We start from the raw sequence: 9,588 nt of genomic DNA on the forward strand, positions 1-9,588 counted from the left end.
ACCCATGTTTATCGCGGCTTTGTTCATAATAGCAAGGAGTTGGAAACAACCTAAGTGCCCATCAACAAACGAATGGATTGAGAAGCTGTGGTATAGTCACACAATGGAATACTACGCTGCATTGAAAAATAAGGAACTCATGTAATATTATTCAAAATGGGTGACCCTGGAGGACATCATGATGAGTGAAATATCTCAGCCACAAAAGGACAAATACTGCATAGTGTCAATTTTGTGAAACAGGACTGGCATTGGGGTTAAGGGGAGATTGAGAAAGATGGGATAAATAATGTATGCTGCATTGAAACAGATGAGTGAGAGCACTGTTTAAAAGGGATATATGATTAGATATTTTTGTCATGACAGGAGTCCAGAACGAAGGCTACATAGTGGAGTGGACCTGGGGAGAGGGAAGAATTTTTCTTTTACTTTTCAAAGAGAAGAATGTACTGGGAGGGGAAGGGTGGGCAGGGAGAAAAGTTCAACAATGAAGGAACAGAAATCCAAAGTCTCTATAATTTTCATTAAAATTAATAATGAAAACAAAATGCATCCCAAGAGGGGAAATAAAAAAAAATACAGCATTGAAAATCTTGTGGAGTACAGGTCTAATCTAAAATACTTGGTGTCAAAATGAATTGGTGTTAACTGGCAAAATTGTTGTTTTGTGCCGTCAAGTTGCCTGTGACAAATAGTGACCCTATGTACAATAGCCCTAAACTCTGCTCTATCCTGTGCCACTTTTATTGTCTCTGACACATCTACCCTCATTAGCCCAGTCACTGAATCAATTTATCTCATCAGTAGATCTTCCTCTCCTGTGCTGCCCCTCCTCTTCCCAAGCATGATGTCCCTCTCCCAGGACTGGTCCATCTTGCAACATATCCAAAGTATGTCAGACCAAGCTTCAGAATCCTTGCCTCCAAGGAGCAGCCTGGTCTCACCCTCTCTAGGACAAATCTGTATGTTCTCCTAGCAGTCCATTGTATTTCAATATTCTTCTCCAGCACCACAGCTCAAGGGTATCATTTCTCCTTTCATTATCCCTAGTCATGGTTCAGCTTTTGATGCATAGCAAGTGATTGCAAAGACTATGGCCTTGATCAGATGCACCTTAGTCTCCAGACTGACATGGCAAAATGTTAGCTTGTTTTATTGGTTTGGTGCTGTGTACAAGATATCACAGGTAGTTGGGCACAATTGCATTGGAACAAATGAAGGAAAGAACTGTTGAGAACTTAGAATGCACCCCACCCCCAGGTTCTTTACTAACTTGTTTTGTTTCTTTTTTTTAATTTAGTGTACCATCAACTCAGATCCAACTGGCACAGGAGGAACCTTGATGATGGAGCATCCTTTAGGATTGCAGCATAGCTTCTTGCCACCAGGCCACCAGAGCTCCCCGGGAAATAACTGTTTAAAAGAAATATATGATTAGGCATTATATATTTATGACAACAGACAAGAATAGGAGATACATTAAAAAGAGGATTGGGGGGATCAACATACAAAAATCAATTGGATTTCTCTACAGTGACAAAGAGAATATAGAACTGGAGCTAAGAAAAACAATAGCTATCACAATAACTATCACGATAGCTAACTACAGATTAACTGTTGTTATGTGCCGTCGAGTTGCTTGCAACGCATAGCGACCCTGTGTGCAACAGCCTTAAACTCTGCTCTGTCCTGTGCCAATTGCACCGTCTCCGATACACTCATCCCGATTACCCCAGTCACTGAATCAATCCACCTCATAGAGGGCCTTCCCCTCCTGCGCTGTCCCTCCACCCTACCAAGCATGATGTCCCTCTCCAAGGATAGGTCCTTCCTTACAACATGTCCAAAGTATGTTAGACGGAGCCTCAGAATCCTTGCCTCCAAGGAGCCACCGGTTTAACCCGCTCTAGGACGAATCTGTTTGTTTTCCTAGCAGTCCATGATATTCTCAATAATCTTCTCCAGCACCACAACTCAAAGGCATCAATTCTCCTTCTATCCTCCTTAGTCATTGTCTCTCTGATGCATAACAAGTGATCGCAAAGACCATGGCCTGTATCAGTTGCACCTTACTCTCCAGAGAGACACCATTGCTCTTCAGTACTTTGGAGAGGTCCCTAACAGCAGACTTTCCCATGGCAATGTGCCTTTTGATTTCCTGGCTACTGGTGCCAAGAGTGTTGACTGTGGAGCCAAGCAAACTGGGAGTAAATCTAACTAGAAACACAAAGGCTCTATTCAAAGAAAATTACAAAATATTACTACAAGAAACAAAAAGAGACCTGGGAAAACGGAAGAATATACTTTGCTCATGGATAGGAAGGCTCAATATTGTGAAAATGACAATCATACCAAAAGCAATCTACATATTCAATCAATCCCAATACAAATACCAATCTCATTCTTCAACGAGATGGATAAGCAAAGCAATCCTTGAAAAGAAAAACAAGGGAGGAAGCATCTCATTCCCTGATTTCAAATCCTACTACACTGCCATCTTGGTCAAGAGAGCATGGTACTGGTACAATGACAGACACATAAATCAATGGAATAGACAATCCAGAAATCACACCATCTACCCATTGTCAACTGATTTTTGACAAGGAGATGAAATCAGTTAAGGGGGGAAATGAAGGCCTTTTTAACAAATGTTGTTGGCAAAATTGGAAAAGTATCTGCAAAAGACTCAAACAAGATCCACACCTCACTCTGGACACAAAAACCAACTCAAAGTGGATCAAGGACCTAGGACTAAAACCAAGGACTATAAACTTTACTAGAGAAAAGCTTAGAAGAACCCCAGAAGCACTAATTCACAACATGAACAGTCTTCCAAGCATCCTGAAAAACCCACAGTCTGGAGAGTATAAAATAGATGAATGGGACCTTCTAAGAATCAAATCCCTATGCGCATCCAAAAACTTCTCCAACAGGGTAAAAAGGGAAGACACAGACTGGGAAAAAATATTTGGTAATGACATTTCTGATAAGGGACTTAAATCTAGAATTTATAGAATGCTAGAGCACCACAACGAGATAAAGGTAAATAACCCAATTACAAAATGGACACAGGATATGAACAGACACTTCACCAAAGGAGACATTCAGATGGCAAACAAACACATGAAGAAATTTTCAAAATCCCTAGCTCTAAGAAAGATGCAAATCAAAACAGCTATATCTCTCACTCCAGTAAGAATAACAAAATTCAACAAAGTAGCAAACAACAAAAGCTGGCGAGGTTGAGGGGAAAATGGAACCCTTATTCACTGTTGGTGGGAGTGTAAAATGGCGCAACCACTGTGGAAGGCAGTGTGGCACTTTCTCAGAAAGTTGGAAATAGAAATACCATTTGACCCAGCCATTCCACTACTGGGATTATATCCTAAAGAAACTGCCACCCAAGCAGACATATGCACACCCATGTTTATTACTGCTTTCTTCACAATAGCAAAGAGTTGGAAACAACCCAAATGCCCATCAAAAAACAAATGGCTATAGAAACTGTGGTATATCCACACAATAGAATATTATGAATCACTGAAAAACAAAGAACTCATGAAATATTGTACAAAGTGGGTGACCATTGAGGACATTATGCTGAGTGAAATATCTCAGTCACAAAAAGACTGTATAATGCTACTGTTATAAAGCAGGACTGACAAGACTGAAAAGGGGATAAATAATGTACATGGCATTGAAACAGATGAGGGAGAGAACTGTATATTGGTATGAAAGAGTCCAGAATAAGAGCTGCATAGTAGAATGATCTGGAGGTGGGGGTACTCTATGAAAAGAAATGTATAAAAGAACTTTTTTCCGAAAGAAAAAAGTGAATGGGGCGGGGGCAGGGAGTAAAATGTGCAACAATGAATGAATGGAAATCCAAGTTCTATATAAACTTACAATAAAATCTCAATTAAGAAAAAAGAGGTCTGTGGGGAAGTAATTGTGAAATAGTGAATGAGTATTAACAGAAGTAATGGGGGTAGGTGTGTCAGAGACAATGATTGGCACAGGATAGAGCAGGGTTGAGGGCTGTTGTACATAGGGTCGCTGTGAGTTGCAGTTAAGTTGATGGCATATAACAACAACAATATAGGGGAGAGGGAAGGGAGAGAGAGATGGTGAAATGTGCAACAATGAATGAATGAAAATCTGACTTTTCTGTAAACTTTTGTTAAAATAAAAAAGCAAACACACACACACACACACACACACACACACACACACAGCATCTAAGGGATTTATGGGGTTTGTGCTATGACCTAAACCAATGAGCTAACACAGTGAGGTGGCCAGGAGCCTAAAACTCCCTGTGCAAAGAAGCTAGAAACTAGTTTGAACATTTAACTTTCTCAAGAACTTTTCATTATGCTATCTGTGGGAATTTTCACACGCTCTTTGATACCCATATTTAAACAGATGACTTTGAATTGTATTGGTGGAGTCATAAATGTACTAAGGATTGCCCTAAAGAGTGCTCTAATTGTTCATCTTCCAAGACAGATTTGTTTGTTCTTTTGACTTCATGGGACACTTAGTACTCCTCATCAACACCGTAATTCAAAGTCATGGATTCTTCGGTCACCCTTATGCATTGTCTACCTTTATCAGATGGATCTTGGCAGAAAGCAAAGAGTACCAGAGGGATAGATATCTGTGTTATCATTGACTATGCAAAGAAATTTGACTGCGTAGACCACAACAAATTGTGGTTAACCTTGAGGAGAATGAGAATCCCAGAACACTTGATTTTACTTATGCGAAACCTAAACTCGGACTAGGGATCAGTCCTCAGAACAGAGCAGGGAAACACTACATGGTTAAAAATCAGGAGACAGGGATGTGTCCTGTCTCCATACCTTTTTAATGTATATGCAGAACAGATTGTTTGGTAGTCTGGGCTCTATGATGAGGAATGTGGCATCAGGATTGGAAGAAGACTTATCAACAAACTACATTATGCAGGTGACACAACCTTGCCTGCTGACACTGAAGAAGACCTGAAAAGCTTGCTGCAGAAGGTCAAGAACTATAGTCTTCAATATGGGTATTGAAGTGCAATAACAAGAAGAGAAAGATTCTCATCACTGAACTAACTGACAGCACCATGATAGATGGAGAAGAGATTGAGGTTGTTAACAGTTACAGCTTGGTCAGCTCCACAATCAGCGCTTTTGTCACCAGCAGTCAGGAAATCGAAAGGTGAAGTGCATTAGGTAAATCTGCTGTCAGAAACCTCTCTAGAGTACTGAGAAGCAATGATGCCAGTCTAGAGACAAAGATATGTCTGATACAGTCCACGGTCTTTGCAAATATTTGCTTTTCATCAGAAAGCTGGGTAATGACTAAGGAGGATGGTAGAAGAATTGATGTCTTTGAGTTGTGGTGCTGAAGAAGAGTCTTGAAAATACCATGGACCACCAAGAAAACAATAGGTCTGTCTGTATTTGAGAGGGAGAAACCAAGTTTCTCCTTGGAAGCTATGATTTTGAAGCTCCGTCTCACATACTGTAGGTATATGGCCAGGAGGGACCAATCCTTGGAGAAGGACATCCTGCTCAGTAGCGTGGTCAGACAGTGCAGAAGAAGAAGACTCCTGATGAGATAGATGGATTGATCCAGTAACTAGAGCAATGAGGGCAGGTGTATCGGACTCTATGAGACAGGCTCAAGCCAGAGCAGGCTTCAGAGCTATTGTACATTGGGTTGCTATGAGTTGCAGACTACTTGATGGCACATAACAACAACAACAACAACAACAATAATAATAATAATAAAAAAAACAACCTTTGTCTCACATATTTTGGGCATGTTGGCAGGAGAAACAAGTCCTTGGAGAAACACATCACTGGAAAGGTAGAGGGTCAGAAAAAAAAACATCTATAAACAAAATAGATTGACACAATGGCTGTAACAACTGGGTTGGGCATGTCAGAGATGATGAGGATGGTACAGAATAAGGCAAGGTTCTGATTTGTTGTTCATAAAGAAGATACAAGTTATAACTGAGTAATTGGCACCTAACAACAATCAAAGAACGAATCTGTTTTGGAAGAAGTGCTACTGGCATGCTCAATAGAGATAAGGATGGTGAAACTTCATCTCATTTATTTTGGGCATATTGTTAGGACAGGCTTGTCTTTGGGGGAAAAAAAATCTTGTTGGGAAAAGTTTAGGATTAGTGAAAGAGAGAAATGAGATTCAAATCAATGATTGAATGTGCCAATGAATTCAAACATATTGGAGATGGTAAAAATGTTGCAGGATAGGGCAAGGCTTTGATGTGTTATTCATAGGGCTGCTCTGAGCTAGAGCCATAAGCTAAAAGCAATATATGTCACATCTTTAAACTAGAAAGCAGAAAAAAGTAGGACTTCCCCTTAAACACTTGATATTGAAGATTAAAATAATATAAGACTTGAAACTATTTTTTCCCTTTATGGAATAAAAATAGGTGGCTGATTTATTACTGTTCTTAGGAACTGAGAATGGATGTCAAAGAGTAATAATCATATCTCTTTATCATCCTGGAAAATTTTAGCAGTACATTATGCGTGTTCCAGCATATATTATTTATTATTTTTCCATGTGAATCCATAACAGATGGAATATAAGATAGAGTGGTCTCTTACAAAGTCAATTATATAAAAGTTAATGGGTCCATGTCAAACTTTTATTAAATTAGTAATAGAAAAATTTAGTAACTCAAGCACACCACTGGGGGGCACACTGGCACTTTCAAATACCAACAACTTGCCAGGCTGAATCTGCTTAAAAGACTGTAGATTTCTGCAATGTTTAAATATCAAATTAAAAAGATTTTTAAAAACAGTGTTTTTGGATTTTAAAAGAGCCATAATACTTTTTAAGGCACACTACTTCTTATTTTCATAGTGAGAAAAGAAATTGTCAAAATTCTTTTCCTTACTCAATAATGCTTATTAGATACTGTGTACGATCATGAATCATAAAGGTTTGAGGGAAATACAAAAGAAAAAAGCGTTTCCTTTTTTAAGCAGTTACACATGTTACAAACTAGTGAAATTAGGATTCAGTTTAGTAGGTGAGATAAAGATTAAGTGGCAAATTAACAGTCAAGTAATCTCCCTCATACACCATGCTCTTCAATCACAAAACCAGGTGATGATATATTCAGTAACAACTCTAAGTGACAAGATTGTTCATCATTTTTAGGACCTAATATTACCTCTTTTGTAAACAATAAATGTAAGGTAGAAAGAAGAATTTACATGTTTTGCTTGAAGTCCAGGATTAAAAAGATAGAAAAATGTGCAGATAAAAAATCCCCACACCATCTGAAGTTTGTTATGGTTCTAGAAATATATGTGGCAATTTATATGTATTTTCAAAGGAAATATGTATATAAACTAAAGCTCAGAAAACTTCTTCTGTAAAAGGTCAAAATAAATATTTCTATTTGCAGGATATACAAACTCTAATTCTGGGCACTCAAACTGGCCATTATAGAGTGAAAAGGTAGTCATAGACAAGTAAAGAGAGAGGGGCGTGGTTGTGCTACAATAAAATTTTGTTTGTAAAAAGAGATATTAATCATTCAAGATACAATAATTGTTCTCTATTCATCTAGAACAACAGAAGAGGAAGGGCAAGGAATAAGAGTAGAAAATGGTAGTTATGGCTAAAAACAAACTAACTTTTTTGCCATGAAAACATTACTGAATATTTTGATAAAGGAAGAAGAATTCTGTTCAAAAGGGGAGAAATGTGGAATAGGATGTCAAATTTTCATGAAATACAAACTGTCTGGACTCATGGAGGCTGAATAAACACCTAAAACAATTGTTCTGAGATAATCTTTAAACTTTAAACCAAAAACATCCTCTGAAAGTTTTTCAGTCAAATAATATTTTAACTTAACTAGTTTGAGTTGTTTGTTTCCTGTATTTTCTTCTGTTTCAGATGACTAGTTATTAATTGTTCTACCTTAGATATCTGCTTAAAAGTGAGTATTGAATAACACACTAAGATACAGAAATTTATCTTTATGAACGATGTTATACCAATTGATTAATTTATCCCATTAGACTAATTCTATATGCTTCATTAGATATGAATATTTATTATATATGGATAGACATGTTGGACACACAAACATTTATATGCCTACAGATACACACACACACACACACACACACACACACACACACGCACATCTTGAAAATGTCTTCCTATATATGTATGTGCGTATATTTCTAACCATATAACACACATTTGGATGTTATTACTGTTGTTTAAAAATTGTTTATAGTATGTTGTTACTGTTGTTGTTATGTGCCATCAAGTCGTTTGCGACTCATAGTGACCCTATGTACCAAAACCCTAAATGCCGTTCTGTCCTGTGCCAACCTCGCTGTCTCAAACACATTCATTCCCACCACTCCACTCACAGAATCAGTCCATCTCATTGAAGGTCTTCCTCTCCTGCACTGTCCCTCCATTCTCCCAAAAATGATGTCCCTCTCCAAGGACCAGTTCCTCCTTGCAACATGCCCAAAGTCTGTCAGATGAATCTTCAGAATCCTTGACTCCAGGGAACATTCTGGCTTCACCCTCTCCAGGACAAATCTGTTTGTTCTCCTAGCAGTCCATGGTGTATCCAACACTCTTCTCTAGCACCACAATTCAAAGTCATCAATTCTCTTTCTATCATTCCTATTCACTGTTCAACTTTCTGATGCATAGCACATAATTGCAAAGACTTTGGCCTGGATCAGGCATACCTTAGTCTCCACCCTGACGTCATTGCACTTTAGCACTCTTGAGAGGTCCCTCACAGCTGACTTTTCTAATAAAATTAATCTCCTAATTTCCTGGCTGCTATTACCAAGAGTGTTGATTGTGGAGCCAAGCAAACCGAAGCTGTTAACAATCTCAAACTCTTCACCATCTATCATGATATTGCCAAATGACCCAGTTGTGAGAGTCTTTGTTTTCTTGATATTGAACTTCAATTGAAGGGTGCAGTCCTTGACCTTCTGAAGCAAGCTCTTCAGGTCCTCTTCAGTTTCAGCAAGCAGAGTTGTGTCATCTGCATAACACATATGTTCAAATAAGGCTGAATAAAATGAAAATAAGTGTCTATGAGAACCAAGATATGATCTTGAATCTATTTCATCTGAGTTTCAAGATCATATTACAGATCAATTTGAAGCATCGAACACCAATGATTGAAGACCAGATGAATTGTAAAATGATACCATCCATGATGAGAGTAAAAGGTCATTACAAAGACAGAGGAGAAAGAAAAAACTTAAATGGAAGTCAGAAAACTTTAGAAATTGCACTAGAGTGTGGAGAAGACAAAATAAAGGGAAAACAAGACAAAGCAAAAGAGTCGGACAGAAGATTTCAAAGGGAAGCTGAACAAGACAAAGCATAGTTTTATAATGGAAGGTGCAGAGAGCTGGAATTGGAATTTGAGAGCAAAAAGTGAAGAACTCTGCATTTTTCAAACTAAAAGAACTGGAAAACAAATTTAAGCCTTGATTCACAATATCGAAAAATGGCTATGGGAATTATTTTGAGTGACCCAGAAAGCAT

This window comes from Elephantulus edwardii, unplaced genomic scaffold (assembly GCF_000299155.1).
Source record: "Elephantulus edwardii isolate Elephantulus edwardi_28Jun2011 unplaced genomic scaffold, EleEdw1.0 scaffold00081, whole genome shotgun sequence".
In the NCBI taxonomy this organism is placed as follows: domain Eukaryota; kingdom Metazoa; phylum Chordata; class Mammalia; order Macroscelidea; family Macroscelididae; genus Elephantulus; species Elephantulus edwardii.